The following is a 27,130-nucleotide window of genomic DNA, read 5'->3' on the forward strand; positions in this document are numbered from 1 at the left end:
CTAGCTCGGAAAATTTTGCCAAACCCGAACATTTTGACAGGTCCACTCAACACTAATACTGACAATATACTATGCAATATGCATAAAAGGAAGCAGTCACTCATCTAATGTGGCCTACTACTTTCTGCCCTTTGTTCAAGGATTCAGTAGTCAGGGGCAGTATAAGTACTAGGTCCACCTAAGCAGTAGCCAATAGTGTACTCTGAGCATAATGGACCCATAGTAAAAAATACTCCATACTTGTCATGCTAATGGTAAACAGAGTTCATTGTAACTTTGTCGCCAAAGGGTTCACATGTATCTGGCTCTGGCCTTGATGATAGATTTGACTTGTTGGGTGTGTATGGGCCAGTGTTAGAGCATAGTTTCCTTAAAACTAGACCCCATCTGTTTGCCTGACATCACACAGAGCCCAGTTACTTTGTAAAAACATATAATTTATTGAATTCAGATTATTATGTCAGAATTCCAAATCGGCATCCAGAATCAGACTCTACTGGAAGGTGCCAGGTTTATCTTTATTTCACAAGGTGGGCTGGTTGCCTTGCAGTGGTTAGCACTATAGGATCCTGGGATTGACTTTGACCTAGTGCAACATGGGCATGGAGTTTCTTCTCCTTAAGTTTGCTTGGATTCCTCCAGGTACTCAGGGTCTCCTTTTTCCTGACTTATGCTAGTTCATCTGATTGACCAAGAAGTTTATAATTTGTTGGTACATATAATGGCTGATACTTTAAAATGAACAAAAAAAAAACTTGACAACAATGCTTCACTGTATAGCACATCACACAGCTAGAAGAAGTGCTTATGAGCACAAAATGGTTGGTTTTGTGATGCTAAGCGCTGTCATCACCCAGTGGGCCACATCTGGGTCATAAGATACTTATGAGTGGCCTTTTCAAAGCTGTGCCTTCTCTGTGCTTGGTAGTTAGGTATAAGTGACTCCACTGATATTTAGCTCAGGGTGGCAGATATTCCACAATTTGTAGCAGGACACAAGTCCTTGACGTTCTATAAAAAGTTACACTTAGCTGTGGATTTATTCCAAGGCCGCCTTGAACTAGTAGTGTGTGATCTGAGACCCATAACCAAAGTAGCATGCTGTCATAATTAGAGGATTGAGTTATTTAACATGGTACTTTAAGAAGCTGCAAATTAGCATGACTGGGCATGAAGTGCCCATCTGGGTATTTCTTAGCAAGTGATCAGATGAGACAAAAGGCAGAAGTGTCTCTCGCAGCCCAGCAAAGCTTTCTCCCTTCACCAAACCATTAACCGGCAATTCCGAACCAATTCCCTGCTCGCACACAATCTGCAAGGAATCATGGGATGTTTGTGCACATTTTTTTATATATATTATGCATCAGGACAAGAATCCCTATAATTGTGTCAATTGGCCGCCACAAGACCTGCATATTTTTGCTCAATAAAAGTGGATTTTTTTTAATGGATCCAATTGTACAATCTAGTGAATTCCTCACATCATTGTCCACACGGATGAGGATTAATAACCTCCTCATTGCTGTGAAATTACAGGCTTCATCATAATTTAGTGAACACTGTACATAATTTGCAGAAGGCTGGGGTCTATTTAGGTCTATTTAGTTTTGCATAATCAGACAGCGAAGAAGGGTTCACAGTCTTTGTAGCTGGTGATTGCTATAGTGTTTCACTCTTGATTTTGGGTTAGAAAATGGAAAATATCGTCAGCACAGAGGCTTGTAATTACAATGGCTCCCAGGCGCTGAAGTCACAACCTGTGCTGCCCGTAGCATGATGGTTGTCATAATTTGTGCAGAATATTTGCACATAGTTCATTAATCCGCCGTCATTTCTTAATATTTCCCCCAGTTCTTATGCAGATGTCCAGAAAAATGAACCAAAATGATGTGTACCACAGATGGATAGACAATTATAGACATGATCAAATTATAAGAGATGGATGAATGGGTACATAGATAGATGGGCTGTACATAGATGGGCAGATAGATATAATATAGATAGCACATTGACAGATAAAAGATATATAACTAGATAGATAGACAGACAGATAGATTTTAAAAAGATAGGTACAAGGTAGATAGACGTCACATAGATGTAGATAGATAGATAGATAGTACATAGATAGATGCGTATAAGACACATCACAAATATTAACTGAATTGATACTTGAAGAAAGAAACTACATAGAAGAGTAATACATAGATAAACTAATAGGAAAAAAGACACTAGACAGAAAGGAAGATATTAATCTATCTCTATCATAAATAGATAGGTACTAGATACATACATAGATGGTAGACAGATACATTAAGACAACATAGAAGGAGCATACCTAGATAGATATAACATAGACAGATATTAGATAGATAGATAGATAGATAGATTGATAGATAGATAGACAGATATTACATAGATAGATATAAACTAGTAGATAGATAGATAGATAGATAGATAGATAGATAGATAGATAGATAGATAGATAGATAGATACTAGTACATAGATAGATAGATATTACTTAGTTAAATAGATAGATACTAGTAGATAGATAGATAGATAGATAGATATTACACGAATAGATAGATAGATACTAGTACATAGATAGATATTACACGAATAGATAGATAGATAGATAGATAGGTGATAGATAGATAGATAGATAGATAGATATTACTTAGTTAAATACATAGATACTAGTAGATAGATAGATAGATAGATAGATAGATATTACACGAATAGATAGAGGGAAAAGTATATCAGCCGCAGCAGGCTTTAGGACCATGGGGGATCCCGGCTCAGATAGGGCGCAGATGTCCAGTAAACCACAGATAAAAACGGTTATCTCATGGAAGGGGTATTTATTAGAATCACGACGCGTTTCGGCCGCCAAGTATGAGGTGGCCTTTCTCAAGTTGTACAAAAACATATTGGGGAACAGGGGTTTATATGGTATGGGGCATGACATAGACAAAGCATCACTTCCGGGTCAAACAACATGAATATAAATGATGCCACAGAGGTATATACACAGGATATCTGAAGCTGGTGTAAAAGCATATAAAATCCGTACAAATGTACAACAAAGTTTGTATAAACTTACATTTCCCCGGAGTTCCGAGGTCCAGCGTCCGAATAGATAGATAGATAGATAGATATTACTTAGTTAAATACATAGATACTATTAGATAGATAGATAGATAGATAGATAGATATTACACGAATAGATAGATAGATAGATAGATAGATATTACACAAATAGATAGATAGATAGATAGATAGATATTACATAGATAGGCACTAAATACATAAACAGGTTTCCTCAAGCCCACCCAACCTTGGTGGTGTTCTCTCTGGATTGCATGCGTGCTGCACATATATGCATACAGTAAATGCATTGATTTGGAGATGGATAGATATATTTTTGTTATGTGTTATAGAAGTACTATATGGATCTTTGGATGTTTTGTCTCCGCTGATGATTGACTAATTGGTTGAAGGCCTGAATAATCCCTGGTATATAAATAGCAATATTCACCAGTTACAGAAGATGCTAAGAAACGATGGATCTTTTATGAATGTTTTATAAGTCAATTAAAATAGCTGCAAGAGCTGGTTACATCTAATGAAGAATGGAATATCCATTCTGACCACACCAGACGGGGCCAGGGGATAAGAACTGGAGGTCATCGGGAGCCTGCAGTTGATGGGGCTTTATATCTTATTTAGTACCAAGTCAGACTTGTATGTATGTCTGTAGAAAATGTTCACTTAGGTGTCTAATGCTTTTAAAGACACTGATCCGCCAGGCTTCAGGAATATGGTTCATTGCCCATATATTGTCACAGCTATGGAATGGATCAAGGTTAAGAAATTGTTCTGTGCCAAGACTATTGCCTAGACTTTTATCAGTGGATAATGATTTGTTGGAAAAAAGAGATCCATAGAAGCCCCATCTCGCAACTTAAATTGTCACTGTCATTTCAAACAACTTTCTCTTATGTCATAGCCTATGTACTGTAAATTGCTAAAAGTACCAAAAATTACTTCCCACCCTTGGCTTGGGCACTGTTTGTGCACTTTGCTTTCCACTGCCTGTTGTTAGTCTCAGTCCATCTCTAGTAGAGGGACCAGAATGGAGCATAGGAGGTGTGGGTGGGGCTTAGCTAGTGCACAGGAAAGAGAGAGAGAGAGAGAGAGAGAGAGAGAGAGAGAGAGAGAGAGAGAGAGAACCTGCAATCTATGAACCTGTCTGCCTTCTCCAGAGGTTCTTGATTGATCCTCTTCTCTTTTATCTCTCACCACCTGGGAAGCTGTCTCTTCTGTACTATCTCTAGTACTATCTCATGGCATTGTAAAGAGGGGTAAACATTGCACTGTGAAGTGTCAGACAAGAAAGGGTAAGAAAGTACATATGTGAGCACTGCTGGCAAAATGAATTCTCAGGGGTTCAGAAAAGTGGTGAGGGCACTAACATCACCTTGTCACCACTCAGAAGGGTTAATGATGCAGGTTTTTAAATCCTTAAAGTTACAGGTACGCTTGAAAAATAAGTGTTGTTAACATCTTGGATCTAGATATGACCGGAAACCTTCAGAAGTCTTCTTGAGTCTATGCCTCAAAGATAAGAGCTGTTTTGGCATCACAAGGGGGACCTGCACAATATTAGACAGGTGGTTTTCTACATAGATGTGGCATACATAAACAGATAAATACATACATGGATACATAGATTAATTAACATAAAAATAGATAATTTTTTTTCATAATATATATATAATATAATAATAATAATAACCCCTGTTTTCTTTCATGTTACAGAACGGGTTCCAGTCCTGCATGTACCTCCATCAGACATTCAATTGACCTACGAGTGCAAGATCTACAGGTTGGTCCCCAATGTCTGTGCAGACATGTCCAGCATTTGACATGTATGTATGTGGCCATTCTGTGCCCTTCTTTTCTAGTGTGCCTTTCTGCTACATCTCAGCTCCCTTTGGGCCCTGTGTATTTCTAATAAACCAATTCAGTCTGAATGATCTTAGAAAGGGTAGGTATGTTTTGCAGCCATTATAATTCTCCTGCTCTATACCATCTAGGATAAAAACATGAAGGAACTTAGGAAGTAGTCGCGATAAAAAAACAAAACTGGATTGTGGACAATATCAGACATATGCCTCTGTACGACTACTAGAGATGAGTGCAACTTGAGCACGCTTGGGTCCATCTGTTCCCGAGTGTGCTGCATTTGATTAGCGGTCACTTCAGGATGTATCCATGTTTTCCTAGACCCCCTAGGGCTGCATCCTACTTTTCAGCCACTGGTAATCAAATGCTGCATGGTTGGGTCGGATCCCAGCAGGCTCAATTTGCATTTAGCTCTAATGGCCACACAATGGCATACATCAGGTGTATAGGCCAGGAATATACCTCCAGTGTATTGTATGAGCATGATATGGACATAGCCTTGGATTACAAACAGTTGAGGCAGGGCAGAAGGAAAGAAAGCAACATGTTGCTGCCCATGGTTTCCTTGTAACCATAGAGATGCATAGGAGTTGTATACAGAAATGGCAGAAGATTCCTAATTGTGACATTTCTAACAAATGCTTCATTTTCATATTGGATCCTTTGAATCTAGAAAAAAGAAAAGTTGCAGAAGTGTACATAACCCCTATTATGTGTCCTTGTGGCATTGTATATCTGGGCAGTATATTGTTAGATGTCCATGATGATGTCCTCTACATGTCTATTGAGTGGTTCTCCATCTCTGGAACTAGAAATCTCAGCATTCCCAGACAACCAACAGCTTTCAGAGCAAGCTAAGGGATAGGGTTGCACAGCAGCTGAGGTCCTTAGTCGCCATTATAAGGCGTAGCATTCTACATTACACTTACTTTGTCAGAGTTTTTGATGAAACTGGAGATAACTTTTTATAACGTCCTCCTAAAGTGGTTCCCTGGCAAGATTGACTGTTTTGTAAACATGGTAAACATATTTCTTTAGGGATTTTTGGTGTTTTTTTTTTATTTTTATTTTAAAATAATCCCAGAGATCTTTCAAATGTCAACTCTCACAACCAAGATGAGACCTCCTATTCTGTTTGGGATGATAAGGAGGATCTGTACGGCTTTAGGCTAACTTTACACAATGTAAACTTTCAATAATCGGCCAGTGTTTAATGACAATTTAATGACAAAATAACATTGTGTCCTATGGAATCCTGCCTGGAGTGTATACACTCTAATACACTCCGGTCGGGATCCCATGCAACTGCATAGAAAACTGACATGTCAGTTTTGTGCGTCCGCTATTCACTGAATAGCACTTTACATTGTCTGCTATGGTGATTTGGAATGTGGCACACCTGAATGCACCCACATTCAAAATAAAAATAAGTGAAGTTTATCCACCCCCTTTCTGCATCTCTTGCAGTCTCACACAGAACTTGAGGGAAGGGGACTGTGAACCTACTGCCGCTGCACCCCCCCTCATTCTAGTACTTAGTATTGACATATAGACTGATTACTTCTTGAGAAGGAAGGGGTTTTTGCTCTTCATGCTGTGCACATACTTTGGTTAGGAATATGTATGGGTGCTCTGCAGGTCAGTAATATTGCTGTTGTCCACATGACAACTATTCTGTCACTTTGCTGTCAACATTCCAGACTCACTGACTTGTAGTTGCTCAAAAATGATGCTGTATTTCCTGGCTAATCTCTTTTTAGTTTTCCCTTCCTGTATCTTCCTTTTCCTGGTCCATTACTTACCCACCTGTCAACAGTCTATGCTTAGAATATCCTTCTACTGGTGATATTCCATAGTCCTCAGTCAGCACTACCCCTCATTCCTTTCCATCTATGTTCTTATTGGATGGCCACAAGTCATCTAGATGCAGGCCATTGAGTTCTCTGCTATTAAGCCTTCGTTGCATTCCCTCCTGAGAACCTTTAATTTTGACAGTATTTCTTTGTTAGGCTACTATTTATATGAATGTGGCCAATGTAGCCCAATTATTATAGATATCGACAATGGTTTTTTTTTATCTTTTGAGTCCTGGAGATGTACTCCTCACACTTTAGATTTAGTGGACTTTTCTAGTTTAAAAAAAAGCATCATGTTCTCCCTCGATTAGTGGCCTTCTCATGTTTTCAACTCATGTTCTTCTAAATGCCACTGATCAGCGGAAAATACAACTCACGAACAATGTGTCACTGAAAAATGTTTTCAACCAAGTTTTTATGTTAAGCTTTTCTAAGAATTTTTAGCAATGTACTTTCTAATGCTCCATTTTACTATTTATATTATAAAGTTTTCAGGAAATCTTGCAGTGTTTATAAGGTTACTAGGTGTAAACTTAAAGGGGTTGGCCACTTTACATTAAAATAGGTCAGTATACAGTATTAGTAACTCAATGTATATACTGACAGCAGCTTACTGTGTACGTCATAAAGCATAAATCAGACTCCCCTCCTCCAGGCTGCTCTGTTTTATTTCTGTCCATAAAATGGCGGACATGGAGGAGCATGTGACCATGCCCCGCCCCCTGTGTCCTCCATAGACAAATGCAGGCTCAGTGGTGGACACTGGGGGGCCGGGCACGGTCACATGCTCCTCCATGTCGGTCATCTTATGGACAGGAACACCACAGAGCAGGGCAGCCCAGCCTGGAGGAGGGAAGCCTGATATTAGCTCTATGAAGCACACAGGAAGCTGCTGTCAGTATATACAGTGAGTAAACCTACTAATACTGTACACTGAACTATTTTTACTATAAAGTGGCCAACCCCTTTAAGCTTTGTTCTGTACTAAGAGTACAATGAAAAGTGACACCAGTATATAGATAACACACAGCATTCACATCACTGGAATCTCAGAGGCCAGCTTCCCTTCGCTGTGGAATAATCTCTGCACAGGTCACACGACTTGTCTAGTTAACTGTAAAAATGCAAAAGAAATCTCAATAAAGGGAACTAATCCGCTCCTGAGCAGACCGCGGCACGTATTGGCCGCAGCTGCAGCAGAAGCTGTATACGGTAGAAAAATAAGTTTTATTACCTGGGCACTCGGCAGACAGAGGCGGGGAGGTAGTCATCTGGGTGACTCCTCGCCTGTGTCTAGCCGGCGCTCTGTGCCTGTCAGCGCGCTCGGAGGGGATGAGTGACAGGCAGAGAGGCCTAGATGACTACCTCCCCGCCTCTGCCTGCTGAGCGCCGAGGTAATAAAACTTCTTTATCTGCCATATAAAGCTTCTGTTGCAGCCGCGGCCGATACATGCTGTGGGCTGCTCAGGAGCTATATACAGTGCTCCAGGGAAACATATCAGCCCAAATGGGCTGATTGGTTCCCTTTAATGTCAATGGGGCCTGGGACTGTCTATTGTGGTGTTAATGGGGCTTCACATAAAAAATATCTCTAAATGATCTTAAAAACAAATTAGGCAAGATGGCTGCCTTTATAAAACATGTTTCAGTATCTGGCTGTAATCAGTAAAAAAAAAAACCTAGGTGATATATTCCCTTTAAGTGAGGTGGAAACTAAATTCAGCAGAATGATGGAATAAAAGTTTTTATTTACATGTCCAAATTCAGATGTTGTCTGTAATGCAGCCATGTTTCAAGCATGTATGCTGAGAACACAATGGGCCACATGTATCATCCGGCGAACGGATGATTTTTGGCGGAAAGTGCCGATTTGCATATTTTTTTATACGCAAATGGCCGATTTGCGAATAAAATATTCGCAAATCGGCACTTTCCGCCGAGTACGCCAGGGGGCCAAAATGTACGCCGAAAACCTACTCCAGTCCTCAGCTGGCGTAGGTTTTCGGCGGTGCGCAACGGCGCGCACGGGATTTATGTAGAGGCAGTCCGCCTCTACATAAATCTCCGTAGCGCCGGAGCTGCGGGGGCATTTTTACGTCCGGCGTAAAAAACGCCAGACTTAATAAATGCCTCCCAATATGTTTGTCCGAATTTTGGTGCCTAAAAAGGAAACTAGTATAGAGTTTGAATCTGGGTTCCTCTCACCAGACTTTTTTAGTTTTCAGATAGAGTAGCATTAATCTGCTGACACAGGCATTGTCCAACCGTTAAAGGGGTATTCCACTTAAACATAACTTGTGGTATGTTGCTGCCCATGGTGAGACTAACAATTCATTCCATACTTGTTATTATCTATTCCCCCAGTTCTCAGCTGCTGCTTTCTGTTGAAAACACAAAATCTGTGAGAGGCTTTCTCTCTGTGTCCCCCTCCCCCCCCCCCCTCTCTTCTGAGATGACTGATAAAAATAAATCCCTAACTGGCTTTATCTGCAACATTGTAGCTTCTTTGTAATGCTGGGAGGGTTAATCATAGTGAGTTTATTATCAACTTGACCTCAGAATAACCCTCCCAGCATTACAAATAATCTACAATGTTGCAGATAAAACCTGTCAGTGACTTGTTTACATCAGCTGTCTTAGAAGGATGGGGAGGAGGGGGAGACAGAGAGAAAAGCTCACACACAGATTTTTGTGTTTTCAGCAGAAAGCAGCAGCTCAGAACTGTGGGAAGGAGACTGAATAGATAATAACAAGTATGGAAGGAATTGTCAGTCTCACCATGGGAAGTAACATATTAAAAGTTATGTTTGAGTGGAATACCCCTTTAACACATTTGGGACATCCTGTGCAAATAGTGTCATCATAGGCTTTGGGACACTTCAGTTCTTTTTGAGTAGGCGGTATTTGGCTTACAAACACTGAGAAATAGTAATATAAAGTCCTTTATAGTTTGCTAGTGAAGTCTGAATTCTGAAGCCAACAACTACAGTGCACCTGACATGAGCTTAGGCTGCAATCTGCAGACTCATTACTTGGGGTTCTCTAGTTAACATGTCCACCAGAAGACGTCAGCATCGGCGAGACATTTCTGTTGAGCTGGAAATGTAGAAGGAGTGAGTCTGTAGACGATTGCCATCAAGGCGCTCGGGGAGGGAGCTGCACATACCCTCTCCAGCACGGGAATGATTTCAGAGTAGGTGGCAGAAACGGGGAGAGCGTTTTGTGCTGTCACTTCACAGAATGTCACCGTGCTAAAGAGATTTTGCCGTCTAGAAAATCACTTCCTGGATAGAAGCCGCTGCTGCTTCAACCTGATAGCATTATGCATCAAGAAATTAATTTTGCATAGTATACAATTTATGTGTCTTATGGGCCACCTTGTTTAAAAACTGCTTACCTCCCGAAGATGAGAATTTCCCTGAGTCTGACTTACTTTTATTTTTGGGTTTTTTCTCCAGCAGTCAGACTTGAATTTGCTGTTTTATTCTTACCTTCTTAGTAAAAATCCTTTTATCACACAATAGGTAATTTATATCCATTACAACCCTTTCAATCGTATTCAGCGAGCCTGTCAGTGCCTTTGGCACAGTAATGATTAATGTGATCTAATAATAGGCTGCCATTATAATACCTTAGTAAAACATGTACTAACATCCCATTCACATCTGCCGAATTCATAGCTTCCTATAACATTTGTGCTGAAAGACAGGATTACTGTTTTGTAGCTCTCCCCACCCCCCTTGCTACTCAGACGTAATGAAATTTACTATTGCCAGCCCTCACTGGGAGTGTTGGAGGGGGGTAATCTCAACAGTAAGGTCTGCATTGCTATGAATCAGTATATTAACCCAGACACCTGACTGTTATGTAAGGGGGTTTATACATTATTACAGATTAAAACCTACACGAGTCAGATGATCTGCTGGGTTCTCTGTATAGGTTGCACAGGATAAAACAACTGATAGCCAAGCAGCTATTCGGTGCCTCCACTACAATCAGAACGGAGCCTGAAGTAGTTGTCTTTGCTTCTTGTGTAGCGACAGCGTCGCTGTACTACAGTTTCAGATCCCATTCACTTAAATAGTAGCTGAGGCTGTAGTACATTGGTGCTGCTGCTACACAGGGAATAGAGCCAACTGCTTCCGGCTCCATTCTTACTGTAGTGCGGACCCTGAACAGCTGATTGACATGGGAGCCATGTCATTAGCACCCCACCGATCTATTCTGTGGATAGCCTATCAAGTCTTTGATCATGGAAAACCTCTTTAAAGGTAACTAGAATGTCTTATGATTGAGGACGTGTTAGGTCTATATAACTTCCGTTCATTCAAGAGAACCCATGCGTGTGATCAATTCTTCGTTTGCGGTTGGTCCAGCACCATCTTATTCTTCAAATCAGTTGGGATTTGCTAAAAGCCCTTTGAATTCTAATTTATTTTCAAAATATGATCCTCAGGCATATGAAATGGGAAGATAACAATAAATCCAATGAAATTCTTCTTTCTATTCTCGAATACCAAGTCAACAAGCGTCATTGCTCAACTCCATTGTTTTACTAATTGATTTTCTAATCAATTCATTACCTTTCTCTATTTACCTTTCCAAAGAGAATTAAAGTAAGGTGGATGCAGGTCTGAATTAGTCAGAGATTCACATGCATCAAATTTTGTCATATTCCTGTATAAATTTCCTGCAGAGTGTTGGTGATCTAGCAGTACCCCTCCCCCCATCCTTAACAATATGCATTCATATGAAGCCTATTTTGTCCTCCTCTTCGATTTTTTATTTTTAAAATTACAGAGCTGACTTGATTAGAATTTAGCTTCCAGAGTCCATTTGTATCACCAAATCCATATTTATGTTCTGATTGAGCTGGTATTGAGCTTTCTGTCGTGTATTAGTATCTTTTGTTTATGGTCTTCTATGCGCATATCAATTTATCTATTAACCTCAAGTATATATTTTATTATTTTTTGCCTCGGCAATAAATATTACCTGCATAGTCTGTGCATTGGAACAGATATTGACAATGTCCGGACTTGATTAATTTCAAGGTGAGTATATGCATGGAGCGAGAAGAAAGGCGAGGAACACAAGATGAAATCATTTCTTAAAGAAGAAACAAATTTGCTGAGATTGCGGTGATACTTTGTGGAGTGTGATGCTATTGTTCAACTCATTGCTGTCTTCTGAACAATTCCTGTTCAAAAGGCAGCCATTTTGGAAAGTGTTTTTTACCATGACTGTTGGTAAAGCAGCTAAAGAGGTTATTTGGCTTTTAACAGCCCCCCCGAGGGGACTCTGTGTTGCTTCATAGGGTCATATCAGTAGGTCTCACACTAAAACATGGCCCTTCATAGGGAAAAAAAAAACCTTTGGTAATTTGACTAAGAGTTATTGAATGTGTATAGGCACCTTAAAGGAGAACCAGACATAGACTACATGCACACTGGGGAGGGAATAAAAGAGAAAAAAAGATGAATGTCACATGACTTTTGTATACAGGCTGATTTCATTGTACAAGAGTGTACAATGTGCAAGTCCAAAAAGACATCTGTGCTACTAACTGCGGGTGAGGCCGTGACAACCTATCTGTAACAATCTATAGGTAAATATTACCGGTATTTGCTGTGCAATTCCATAATTGAGACCCAGAATGGGTATAGAACACACATGTCAAACTCAGACCCTCCTGCTGTTACAAAACTACAATTCCCGGGCGTAGCTAGGATTCATGGGGCCCCATAGCAAAAAACTGTACGGGGCCCTATGAAATAATATATGCTGAATTTTCTTTTAGTGGTGGGTCCTTTATTAGAGCCCAGCATTAATAGAAACTGCTGCAGAACATCTTTGGAACCAAACCTGTCAATCGCTCGAGACACTGCTGATATACACAAACACATATACACCAGTGTTACAGACACTACTGACATATACACTAGAGATGAGCGAATACGATTCGATCGAGTAGGTATTCGATCGAATATTGCAGTATTCGAAAGATTCAAATACAATCGAGTAGTGAGGCGATTACGCGGGAAACATTCAAAAGCCCTCTCATCGCAGTTGGTGCTTTTTTAATCCAATGACCATGCAGGGAGGCCATGAGGGACCCTGGGAAAACACACGCATCGCGAGAACGGCGTCTGCCCTCATTGGATAGCTGAATCACATGACCTCGAATCTTAAATACTTGGCTCCCGCCTCTCGACCGCAGATGAGCTTTCAACCTAGCCAGGGAAAGATCTTGCAGCAGGGAGAGATAGGTTTTAGTAGCGTTTTGGTTAGGCAGGCTTACTACAGAACCCAAAAGTCCTTTTCAGGGCTAAGATCCAGCGAAAAAGTCATCTCTGAATCAAAAGCATTTCTCAGTGCTAAGAAATAGATTATATAACAGCATCATCAGCAGGTGTATTCATTCCAGTACCCTGTGTGTACAAGTGACTTATAGTGTCCCTGTTTAACATCACTAAGGGCATGTTATACATATTGTTCCAGTAGCCCACTAAGGGCACCTGATATATACTGTTTCAGTAGCCCAGTAAAAGGCACGTCATACATATTGTTCCAGTAGCCCAGAAAAAAGCACGTCATACATACTGTTCCAGTAACGTTCGTACAGCATTACGCATGATACGCGCAAATAACATTGCATATCATGTATGTAACACTGCGCAAGAAATACGAACGAAATGTGTGAACATTGCCATAAATGTTCGTAAAGCGTTCGCAAATATTTTTCCTTCGCAACTGCAGAGAGTGGCATTATACTGTGATTTTGGGGTGTTGGGTGCACCCAGGCATGCACCCGCTAATGTCTCAGTGTCATTCCGGGGGTGTTTGCATCGTTTAGGGAGGTTTCATGGTGGACTTGGTGACCTCCAAGCAGTCGAATTTTTATTTCCAAGTGCCGCAAATTTTTTCCCCATAGACTATAATGGGATTGAATACTCGTTCGAATAGTCGAATATCGGTGCCTATTCGATTCGATTTCTTGAAAGTTGAATATTTCACTACTCGCTCATCTCTAATATACACCAGTTTTACAGACAATACTGACATACACAAACATATACACCACATATACACAGAGATACAGCCACAGATACATATATACATAAACTGACATATACATATATACCCAAAGATACATACATACACTGACATATACATTTATGCCCACAGATACATACACTTACTGACACACATACACAGACACAGCACTTACGGCTCCCAGTCTCCCCCCTCCTTCTCCTGTAGTCGGGCTGATCAGTACCCAAAAGTGCTGAGGACCTTTGGGTCATGTGATAAGGTCCTTCATCCCTCTCCTTCTGTGTGTGCAGGACCTGGCAGATCCTGCTCCTCTGTTCCTCTGCTTCTGATGTGAAGCCCGCTGACTTTGCACTACAGTTAGCGGGCTGAAGAGTACAGTGGCAGGCTCCACTCCCTCTCCGGCTCCCTGAGGGAGGGGTTGTGTGGTCGTGGGCTGTCTGTGGCTTACCTACCATGAAGACAGAGCAGGCTTTTTCGGGCCCCCTTCCTGCAGGGGCCCCATAGCAATCGCCTTCCCTGCCTTCATGGTAGCTACGCCACTGCATATGATACATTTATTATATGGCAATAAGGAAGGAATATAGAGTTGACATAACTATATATGCTATGAAAGATATAATGTCTCCTAAGAAAAAAAAAAGGGCTTGACCCCAAGTTTCCATCATTACATTCTCAGAGATTTCTGTATGTATTGCTTCATGTACCAGAGGATTTGGCATCACATTAGTTAATTAAAGTTGGCTGCAAATATACATGCGGGTGTCACTTAGAGACCAGAGAAGAGAGAGATGCAATCTAAACTCTCTGCAGACATACATCCAAAACTCTTGCCAAATATAGACTGAGATTTACCGAAGTCAGTTGAGAAATTATGACCACTTTGGGAGGCTGCCATGCCACTCTGGGGGATACCCTCTACACTCTCAAGATAGATGTGAGTGGTGGTTAATGGACATTTAAATGAATGTCGCTTAGAATATGAAAGACTGTCACACTTTTGTGAATAAACCCCATGACACAACTGCCATTCTCTCAGCAGTCAACATCTCTAAAGCCAAGTGAGCAATTTTACTATTACTATGGAGCAACATAAACAAGGATATATTGTATTTAAGGGAAGACCTATGCCCTTACCTGACCTATCATTTAAAAAGCTTTAGCTATGTATTTTAGTACATTACCATGCAGCTCTTTAAGTCTTGGACTAGCTATAAACATGGCAGCCATGGATGATGGCAACCAGATTTGTAATCTTTAGTCCTCTTTGTGAATGCTCAACCTTACTAAACGGCATTGTCTGTTACCGTTTAGGTTTATGAGATGTATATTAGCATTGAAATGGTAATGGTGGTGGTGAGGTAGGGGGAATGACGTCCTCATGAATTGCTGGAAGTCTAAATAACACCATAAAAATATAGGGTGGGGCACATCGCTATTGCACTAATATACAACTGGATCCATGTTGCAGATATTAGGGTTTGGCTGGTGTCATCAATGCTTAACATCTGCAATATTTAGTTGGTGACCGAGGGTTTTTTTTTTAAGCTGAATGTTGCCTGTAAAAGATATCCGGGCAATCAAAGACATACACAAACAATATATCATAACAAAGAAGCTTAAAGAACCCAACAGCTGCTATCAGTCAAGAACGGTTAATGTATCCGTCATATTCTGCACTAATCCCTGACATCGCCCATCTCACTTTCAGCTATAATGTGTTCTAGTAACTCGTCTATTGAAGCTTAAACTGAATGCAACCTAAAAGGTGACATCACAGTACCATCCAAAAAGATGGCCCCATTTCCCTTCACCTGCTTGGGTCGAGAACCATTCATTTAGATAGGAAATGAAGTTTCCCTGTTTGTTATTGCGGTGTTGCTATTGTTTTAAATGCACGCTGATTATAGCTTTCAAAAAGCACTCGTTCTCCTTCAAGTGACATATGTAGGTCATCCTTCCGTGATAGGAGGAAGACAGAAATGTAAATATTATACATTGTAGTTACGGGATTAGAACAGAACAACCAATGCAGAATACCTTCTGGAAGGAGCACAAAGCATATTAACAATAAGACGTAATCCTGTTTTCACCCAACATACAATTAGATGCACATTCCCACTACTTACACTTCTTTACTTCCCAATTCTTATTATTTTTTTCTATTATTTTTGTATTCATTCCTGAGTAAAAAATCAACTAGGGGAGGATTTTGGTTTTGTCGTGATTTGTATTTGAGGGTGAAAACATATTAGGCTGTAGAAGATGTTTTCCTCTCTCAGGTAATGTTAGAACGTGATTCAGCATTCAGCAATCAACATAATTAATTATCTGTTTTGCATTCACTCAAAAACATCTTCTAAAATCAACAACAAATAAATGGTATCTCTTTGAAGCAACTTAAAACACTAGGATGCTCCGTTTGTCGCCCCACACTTGCAAGTTGAAAGTTAAGGCTTCTGCTTTATACTGCAGAAAGAGGGGGGAGTATGGTGTCGGTAGCTGGCTCAAATGAAGGGTTAAATGCAGCTATATTAATTCCTGCCTTCATCTTTTCTAGTGTTTAGGATATACTTTTGTTGATGTTTCCATTCTTTATATAATGTTTATTTTTTGTGATGTGTTAATATATAGGTGTGTACATGGTAGTGGGGGGGATGAAAGAATTCAGCATGGAGCCAATATGTGCCACTTTATGCCACCATACTCCAATATGACGGTACAGTAATGCGTTAAAACATGTGGGGCCTAATTATTGGTCCTTTTAGATTGACTGCTGCCCAGTCTGACCACTGATCTAGTAGAGGGACATTGGTTAAGGGGACCCTTTACCCCTCTCTATTATCATCAGTTCAGAATTGCCAGAACAATCACTAGATCATTTATTTTCTCATTTATTGGCTGGTTGCTAGGTCTTTAACGAAAGACAGAAATTAGTCTATTTGGCTGATTATCAGGGTGTAAAAACTCATTTGCCAAGTATAGTACAATAGCTGTTAGATGACCGCTTATAATTCTAGGTTCAGGCTGTCAGACAGAACCTCAGATCTTTGCAGTGGAAAGGTTTATGGGCGTTGAGTCCTTTATTTGTCTTGGGATAAGGAGAGAACAGATTGCCCATAGATTTCGCGCTTTTGGATTTGGAACCCCTACCATAATCCCATGCTGCAGTTCGTAGAAGAGGACAAGCATTCACTATCTCAGTCCATTGTAGGTGAGAAGGAACGTTGGGTTGGCTGTCCCTTTCCTGTTGTAATGTAATGCAGTGGCATCTGTCATCTTAGACTACCTTGTTAAATGAATTGTGAACATACCCAAGATGAAAAAGATGGTGATGGATAGTGTGGACCCCTACTCTGTGATTTTGTTGTCAACAAGGGGAGAACATGCAATATGGACATTTACTGTTGACAAGAGAAATTACAGCCAGAGAAATCTTCTAGTTTACCAGTTAAGCATACACATCACTGATAATATAAAACATTACTGGCATTTAAACTAACTTTCAAGCACTTTGGCAGGTACAAAGAGTTGGAACACAATCCAGCCATTTTAGAAATGACTTGACTTTGTCGTCTAGCCATCACAATTCCACCCTTCTCAAAGTTGTTCATAAACCTGCTTGTTACCCATCAACTTCAAAAACTGACTGTTCACTTGCTATCTAATACATCCCAGCCCTTGACAAGTGCTATGAAATAATCTTACTTTACCTGTCACTGGTTTTAATGTTATGTCCCAATCAGCTTCGGCCCTAGGCACTTCCCCCTTCTGGCTACTTAGGCTTGAAGTTTCTTGCAGGGATGGGCTGTGATCAGAGTTTCCCTCTTCACTAGCTTATCTTGTACAGGGGCTGGGAGGTGGAAGTTAATGTTTTGCTGCCTTTCTGCATGTGGACCAAAGTAGAGGGAAAAAAGGAATAATGGGAGATTGTTCCTACCCTAAGGCTTGCCATGACACCTATGTACTGAGCGTACATTGACGTCAGTAGCACTAAACCATTCTGTAACATTACCGTTACCGTTGTTTCCAGTCCTCCCTGTGAGAGTGCTGCTCACTTAGATGTTTTCCGGGCCCTGTTTGTTTAATCTCTGGTCTTCCCTGTAAAGCTTCAGGCTCTTTAGGTCTTTGCCGTTTCACTAGAAAATCTCAGCATGGAAAATAGCACTTTTTTCTTTCCTTAATTGGAGCGCGTACATTAGCATTCAAAACAGCCTATGTGTGTAAGGAAATCTGTAAATAAGGAGCTGCCGCACTACCCACTGCCTCATGGCCAAGGCTGCTGTCTGATGGTTTCTCACCACTTAACATTTTACCCTTAACTAGTTACCAGCAAGCATCTACACATTAACCTGTTATAATGTTCTAAACAGTCCTTTAAAGCGGTTATGTGACACTATCACGTTTTTAGCATGTTGGAGCAGTAAAAAAAAACATAACAAACATGTTATGCTTACCTCTCCCCGCTCCCCTGTTGTCCCGATGCGATGTTACAGCTGTCCCCCGCTGTCTGTAGCTGTTATTACTTCCAAGACAAGCACCTCTCGGGACTAACAGCCCACTTAGCCAATCACTGACTGAGATGGAGCAGCGCTGCCACCAGCGCCGCCACCAGAGCGACTACCGACAGCATGGGAGACTGGCGACTACATCGGGACAACAGAGGAGCGCAGAGAGGTAAGCATAATAGGTTTATTTATTTATTTTTGTCCCACGGTGTTGTTAAAAATTAAATCAACTTTTAAATATGTGAATGCTGTAGAGGAATTTTTGCAATGAAAACTTCCTGTCGTCAACTCCTTCCCATTGTTGAGAAGTTTTCCTGCACACACTTTGTACGACGCGTGGATAGAATAGGAGCATTTGTGCAATGCCTCAGCCCTCTTGCCTGATACGCATCTCCATGAAATGTGAATATATTCAAGGCCACTACAATTACAGTCCTGTATTTATCATGATACCATTATCAGTATCGCCTTGAGTTGCAGATGGTGCTTTTAACAGGTCAGAAGTTAGGTAGATTTGGCAGGGATCAGCGGCAAAGCCAAAAGAGCAGCCGTGAGAACAAATTTTCTCTCGTCTATCTCTTCTCGTAAGGTATTTCAGGGGAGACGTGACGTCTGTGAACAAGGCTGCAGACCGCTGTCATCGGAGGAATTCCACTGATATATTTCTGAGATGTCTGCAACTTTTGAGAGCCATACCCAAGCTATAGTAAGACCACAGCGAAGGAATGGTAGATCCTTCTCATCACATTACATGGTCAATATGTTTTTTTCTGAAGCAGTGTGCTTTTTACTATAAGTAACCTTTGAATGCATTCACATTTTGAATTCTTTGTCGGAGCCCAGATCTTCGTGATATATCTTGTTTGTGAGTGTAATGTTGCATACAAGGGTCACATGTATGCAGTGTCTTCAACCATGTGGTGAACATGCGGAAGAGCTATCTTTTGGTGCAGTAGCTTCAAAGTACATTGCAGCTCTTCTTCAAAGCTAGGGCTGCATTTACACCTTGATTGTGTCATCCGATGTGTTTTCTTTGGCACTTAAGAGCAGCACACCAGGTTTTTGAGTCTGAGACAAAACACATACATATCCGCGTACATATACTTTCACTATGTTAGTCTTAGGGCCCTATTAGACGGGCCAATGGTGGGCTGATCAATAATGTGAATGAGCGCCAATCTGCTAGATTGGCATTCATTTACTGAGCCTATTTACACGGCTCGATGATTGTCTAGCAAGGGCTGCACGGACATCTTTAGCGATGTCCAGGCAGCCCTTGCCCTAAGCTGTTATACATTACCTCTCCATGCTCCTGGTCTTCTTCTGCCTTCTTCCTTCTGCTTTATGATCTCTGAGCTGACAGGCCGCTCTGAAGCTGCAGTCATGCACCAGGAGAGATCATGTATAACAGTTTATGCAATCATTGCCGGGAATTGCTATTACACTTATGGATGTACGGTTGGCGGATGATGATTTTAGGTCCGGACATAAAAGACACGATCAGCTGATGATCGTTGTCATTGGCTGATCATTGTCTCACAGCCTGATTCGGCTGACTATCGCTCCGTGTAATAGGGCCCATAGTCTACATTCATATGTTCCGCAATTACGGGCAGCACTACAAACCCACTCTGTAGGTCTGTGCATTTTGGACACCCTGTGGAAGCACTACAGATGTAGTTTGCACCATAGTCTGTCCGTAGCTTCTGTAGCTTAGGGGCCTTGGCTACGAACAGACTACGGAACGTGTGAATTTAGCTAAATTTACACACAGTACAATAAAAGCTAAATATGACTGCAATTTTGAGTGAGACTAACACAATATGTAAACATGAAAAAAAAATGAACAAAAGATTGGCTATGTTCTCACACTGATCCTGATTTACTTATGTGTTCCCAGATGCAAATTATCGGGTTTTTGTCCATTTTCACATTCAGCTATGTGCTCACTAACATCTTCACTTGAGCAGACAGGTCACATTTCGCTGTCCTTAATAACATTTCTACTTCAATGGCCAGGTCACTCTTGCAATTTAGACATACTTTATGGCTGAAATGCTCTGTGCTGCTGCTGGTGCACCTGCTTCAGCTGTCATATTTCAGTGTCATGATGTGAGGAAAAGAACAATCACTAGCAGTTATGATTCTAGCAGCACAGAGGCTTTCAGCATCAGGTAGTGACCTCCCCACTTATGTGATCATGTTGATACAGGCAGTGTCATGATGTGGGGAGGAGAATGGTCACTGGCTGTCACATGCAGCTCGGTTCTCACTAACGTCTTTGGGTGAGTGAATAGATCACTGTCTCCAATAAGGGCTGCAGACATCACTCCTGGAGTATTCTGTGCTGTGTAGGACACGTCTCCTATACTATCAGTCTCCATTCCTTTCCTCATACCGAAACACATTCAGCTCTACAGAATGGCTAGGTCAGGGTTCCCAACAAGATCAGATTACTTCTCTCCTGAAATACTCTGTGCTCCTGTTCTTTATAGTATGTATTTCTCAGCTTAGACATCCCACATGTTCTCTATAGTTTCTCTTCTCGTATCATGACACTGTCCATGTTATCTCATATCTCAGGTCACTTCCCCAACATGATCAGCACGCTTCTCTTCTCCTGCTGCTCTGATCATCCACTTATGTTGATTGGCTATAAGATGTTCCATCCTCAGCCGCTCCAATGCAACACATAGACTTCCACAAGATGAAGAATGACTGTCAGCAGTCGCTCCATCTCTGAACAGATTCACCTTAAACCAATGCCTTTTAAAGAAAGTTATTTCTATATAAAAAAATAACGGTGTTAAAGTTGCTGATCCTAATACACATCCAAATGATTAAAAGGACATTCTGCTCCAGTTATTCATCGGAGTATATAATGCATAACTGATTAAAAGAAAAGTTAAGGATTTATGTGCACTTAAGCCTACAGAGAGATTTACATTTATGGCATAGATTCATAAGTACTTGGATGCATTGGAGACATACTTCATAACAGAAGAGACATCTGATGTCAGTGACAAGAGCACTGAGAGAGGAAAAGCATCATGGTGGAATGCTACAAGAGAACGCTCAGCATGTGAGGTGTAAAGCTTTGTATGTGTCCAGTGTGAATACTAAAGAAAAAATCTCGGAATCCGACTAGGCACTGGGTATATATATATATATATATATATATATATATATATATATATATATATAGTATTATATATAATATATGTATAGTTTATGTGATCTTTTTATGTATGATTACTATATACAGTATAGCACATGATTTTCCTGAACTACGCTGGGCTGCTGGAGGTGCAGCTCCTTTTATTGTCAGCCCATGACCATTCCATTTCTCACATCATGACCCTGTCCGTGTCACATGCTGATTTGTCCCCAGTAACATCACCACATAAGTAGACAAGTAAGAGCGTTGGGGTTACCTATGCTTTATATTGGGGTGCTTTGTTGCAACTACATTTTGTATGAGTTAACATAAGTTTTACACTATTACTACTGCTTATACCGATACAGTGTATGCTGTATACTTACGGTGTATACTGTATTTATTGTGTAATACATGTAGGATAATCTCTGGGGGTGGTAGCCATGGCACCTGGGTACAAGACAAGGTGCTGTGAGTCTGGAGACCACATGCCTGGAAGGACGCAATAGTTTTGTGCCTCTTCTAGGAGGTGGCTCCTCAGATTATAAGGCAAGAGTATATGACTGAATGTAACTGCTACTACTGGTGTGTGATGGGCAGTGTCATCACTTTGACTCTAAGTACTGGATATGTAGGAGACCCCAAGACTGGTGGAACCAAAAGTAGAGCAAGTAAGGCCCCATTTACACGTATACATTTCTACATTGCCCCGCCATTTTCAGTCCAACCCCTAGTGGTAGATCAGAAGGCTGTCGTCTAGAAATGTTAACTGGGAAGCTGCTTGTATATATCAGTAATAGATGGGTTAATCACTTGTCTCCATCTGTCCTGCTCGTACATTTAAATTTTCCGCTGACATGCTGATTGGCTGAGCTGTGACTATTCTGAGAGTCTGACTGGCTAACATGCACGGTAGTGAACGTACAGACAAGCTGTATGACTACAATGAGATGCTCAGTCCCTAGTCAAACACCCAGGGGGGTAATGCATCTTCCTTGTTATCACCGCAGGATGCCTTAAGAAACTTAACTATTCTTAACCTAACGATTTTCATGATAAACCATCAGAGAAGAAAACAATTTGAGCAGGTCGGTGACCGCAGAGAACTGCACTAACACTACCATAAGGTACGACTGTTTTCCAGTTGACTTTGATCTGCATTCACTTAAAATGACAACATATGGCACCTTGTCAGAATCAGGTTGGAGTATTTCTATAACGGGCTGCTATGATCTTTATTGTGGTAAATGCTCCTCTCAGAGGATGGCTGCTCTCTGGAGAATATTATAGACGTTACCTTTAAAGAGAGAGACTTTTCAGGTCATGTTTGTGGGTGTAAGAAATACAAGGATAGCCTAATTGTGCCTGTGGATCTGATATGCTGTCATTGTGTATCACAGTAAAGTGACGCTGACATTAATCCTAGCAGAGATGTATTGCTTCCTTCACTTTTCATTTAATTGAAAAGTATTCACTCTTAATAATGGAGGATGATTTCTTTCTTTTTTCATTTTCATATTTTTTTATTTTTTTTTTGTCAGAAGTGCACACATTTCCAGACACCTTTGTACAGGGTTAACACTGCTGCCTGCTACATGGGATAGGTATGTTTAATAGCATTCTCCAACCTGACGGGTAAAGGATTCTAGACTGTTCTGGGCTGTTGGATGGTAAAATAACGAACGTCAGGGAATCCGGTTATTAAAATGGGGTAGAAAGAGGAACACATGGATTCCTCCGCTGGTAACCTCCTTTTCTGATCCCCATTAATGACTTATATGAAGAGAAAGTAAAATAGGAGAGAAATATAATAGATAGATAGATAGATGGAGAGATAGATGGAAAGATAGATAGATAATAGATAGATCAATAGATAAATATGAGAGATGCATAGTTAACCCCTTAGTGACCGCCGATACGGCTTTCTACGGCGGTCACTAATGGGCCTTATTCTGCTGCCATCAGCTTTTTACGGCGATGGCAGAGAATAAGGCTGCGGGGGCCGGGACGGCCCCCACCCCATCCCCCCGGCTACCGGAGGTAGCTGAGGGGTTGGGGCAGTGTGTGCGGTCCGTCCCGCCCCCCCCCTTACCGACGATCGCCGCTATTAACGTTATAGCGGCGGCCGTCGGTAAAGAGGATTACCGATGCCGCCGCCACCTTTCATCTCCCCCCGCCGTGAATCTACGGCGGGGGGAGATGAAATAAGTGTATATCAGACCCCAGATCAGACCCCCCTAGTGCCCCGATAACTAACCCCCCTCCCCCGGCGGCCATCATTTCCAAGATGGCCGCCGCCATCGCTGTGTAACGTCGGTTCACAGCGATTAAAAAGTTAAAATGAATGAAAGCCCCATGCTCTCCGCCACCGGAGGTAGCGGAGAGCATGGGGCAGTCATCGGGGACCCCCCTGTGGGGTCCCGGTACAAGCGATCAGCGGTATATACTATATACCGCTGATCGCTTGTACCATGTGCTCCCGGCACTTTTTATCCCCTGTCACCATAAATGATTGGTGACAGGGGATAAAAAGTGATGTCCCCCCACCCCCCAAGTCGCCCCCCACCCCCCCTGTCACCCCCGTCCCCCAGTCACCCCCCCCTTCCCCATATACGTTACCTGCTCCTGGAGCTCCTTCCTCCTCGACGTCCTGGCTGGTTATGAAGTGCGCATGCGCTCCACAACCAGCCAAGCTCTGAAAATTTAAAGTGACAGAGACCAATTTGGTCTCTGTCACTGAACTATGATTACTGTGATAGAAAATATCACAGTAATCATAGTAATACAGTGAAAATGAATGTATAAAGTACAAAAAGTGACAAACATACAAAAAAATAAAACACACACTTTTTATTATAGTAATAATTGCAGTTTACTCCCAAATTACCCCTAACCCCTCCCCAGATTACCCGTAACCACCGCACGTTGCCCGTAACCACCGCACGTTGCCCGTAACCACCGCACGTTGCCCGTAACCACCGCAAATTGCCAGTGACCCCCTCCAGATTGCCCGTAACCACCCCAAATTACATGTACCCACCCCAGATTACCTATAAGCACTTCAGTTTATCAGTAACAATCCCAGATTGTCTGTAACCCTTCCAGGTTGCACATAACCCCCCCAGGTTCCCCGTAATCATGCCAGATTACATGTAACCCCCCCCCAGATTGCACGTAACCACCGTGCGTTGCCTCTGACCACGCCACGATGCCTCTGACCACGCCACGATGCCTCTGACCACGCCACGATGCCTCTGACCACGCCACGATGCCTCTGACCACGCCACGATGCCTCTGACCACGCCACGATGCCTCTGACCACCGCACGTCGCCTCTGACCACCACACGTCGCCTCTGACCACCACACGTCGCCTCTGACCACCCCAAATTGCCAATGACCCCCTCCAGATTGCGGTGCCCATGTCAGATAACAGGTATCCACCCCAGATTGCCTATAAGAACTTCAGTTTATCCATAACCACCCCACATTGCCCGTAACCACCCCACGTTGCCCGTAACCACCCCAGATTGTCTGTAAGCACAGCAGGTTGCCCGTAACCAGCCCACGTTGCCTGTAACCACCCCAGATTGTCTGTAAGCACTGCAGGTTGCCCGTAACCACCCCACATTGCCCGTATCCACCCCAGATTGTCTGTAAGCACTGCAGGTTGCCCGTAACCACCCCACGTTTCCCGTAACCATCCCAGATTGTCTGTAAGCACAGCAGGTTGCCCGTAACCAGCCCACGTTGCCCATTACCAGCCCACGTTGCCTGTAACCAGCCCACGTTGCCTGTAACCAGCCCACGTTGTCTGTAACCAGCCCACGTTGCCTGTAACCAGCCCACGTTGCCTGTAACCACCCCACGTTGCCGTAACCACAGCAGGTTGCCCGTGACCACCACACGTTGCCCATAACCACCACACGTTGCCCATAACCACCCCGCGTTGCCTGTAACCACCCCACGTTGCCTGTAACCACAGCAGGTTGCCCGTGACCACCCCATGTTGTCCGTAACCACCCCAGATTACCTGTAACCACCTCAGGTTGCCCATAACCACCCCTGGTTGCCCGTAACCACCCCACATTACCTGTAATCTCATTTTTTTTATTTTATTTTAGTAACTGCGCTATTCTAATAACCATTACTAGCTGCGGTTTTGCTCCTGTAAATTGGCGCTCCTTCCCTTCTGAGCCCTGCTGTGTGCCCATACAGTGGTTTATGCCCACATATGAGGTACCGTTTTACTCAGGAGAACCTGCGTTACAGATTTTGGGGTGAAATTTCTCTCCTGTTTCTCGTCAAATTGAGAAATTTCAAACTAAACCAACATATTATTGGAAAAATTCGAGTTTTTCATTTTTACTGGCCAATTTTGAATACTTTCCTCTAATACCTGTGGGGTAAAAATGGTCACCACACACCAAGATGAATTCTTTGAGGGGTGCTCTTTCCAAAATGTGGTGACTTTTGGGGGGAATCTATTCTGCTGACACTACAGGGGCTCAGCAAACGCACCTGGCGCTCAGAAACTTCTTCAGAAAAATCTGCACTGAAAATGCTAATTGGCGCTCCTTCCCTTCTGAGCCCGGCTGTGTGCCCATGCAGTGGTTTATGCCCACATATGGGGTACCGTTCTACGCAGGAGAACCTGCTTTACATATATTGGGGTGACATTTCTCTCCTGTTCCTCGTGAAATTGAGAAATTTCAAACTAAAGGAACATATTATTGGAAAAATTCGAGTTTTTCATTTTTACTGTCTACTTTTGAATACTTTCCTCAAATACCTGTGTGGTCAAAATGCTCACCACACCCCAAAATATATTCTATGAGGGGTGTACTTTCCAAAATGGAGTGACTTATTGGGAGATTTTACTCTGTGGACACTACAGGGGCTCTGCAAACGCACCTGGCACTCGGAAACTTCTTCAGCAAAATCTGCATTGAAAAAGCTAATTGGCGCTCCTTCCCTTTTGAGCCCTCCTGTGTGCCCATACAGTGGTTTACGCCCACATATGGGGTACCATTGTACTCAGGAGAACCTGCGTTACAAATTTTGGGGTACTTTTTTCCTCTTGTTCCTCGTGAAATTGAGAAATTTCAAACTAAACGAACATATTATTGGAAGAATTCGAGTTTTTCATTTTTACTGTCTTCTTTTGAATACTTTCCTGTAATACCTGTGGGGTCAAAATGGTCACCACACACCAAGATGAATTCTTTGAGGGGTGTACTTTCCAAAATGGGGTGACTTATGGGGGGTTTTCTCTCTGCTGACACTACAGGGGCACTACAAACGCACCTGGCGCTCAGAAACTTCTTCAGCAAAATCTGCATTGGAAAAGCTAATTGGCGCTCCCTTCCTTCTGAGCCCTGCTGTGTGCCCATACAGTGGTTTACGCCCACATATGGGGTACCGTTGTACTCAAGAGAACCTGCATTACAAATTTTGGGGTGCTTTTTGTCTCATATTCCTTTTGAAAATGAGAAACTTTAATCTAAACGTATATATTATTGGAAAATTTAAATTTTCAATTTTTTTGCTGCCTAATTGTGAATACTTTCCTCCAGCCCCTGTAGGGTTAAA

General features: G+C 42.0%; 1 protein-coding gene across 5 annotated transcripts in view; it reads left to right on the plus strand.

The window, feature by feature from the left end:
- Window positions 1–27,130, plus strand: part of ZNF536 (zinc finger protein 536) — a 724,961-nt gene that overhangs the window by 276,507 nt on the left and 421,324 nt on the right. For 4 of the 5 annotated variants that reach the window (XM_069966233.1, XM_069966231.1, XM_069966235.1 and 1 more), the window contains exon 2: window positions 4,820–4,886. The gene's annotated coding sequence lies outside the window, so the exon portion shown is untranslated. Of the gene's footprint in view, window positions 1–4,819; window positions 4,930–27,130 lie in introns of all 5 variants that reach the window. The other variant, XM_069966232.1, reaches the window with a different exon arrangement.

Source organism: Dendropsophus ebraccatus, chromosome 4, assembly GCF_027789765.1.
Source record: "Dendropsophus ebraccatus isolate aDenEbr1 chromosome 4, aDenEbr1.pat, whole genome shotgun sequence".
In the NCBI taxonomy this organism is placed as follows: Eukaryota; Metazoa; Chordata; class Amphibia; order Anura; family Hylidae; genus Dendropsophus; species Dendropsophus ebraccatus.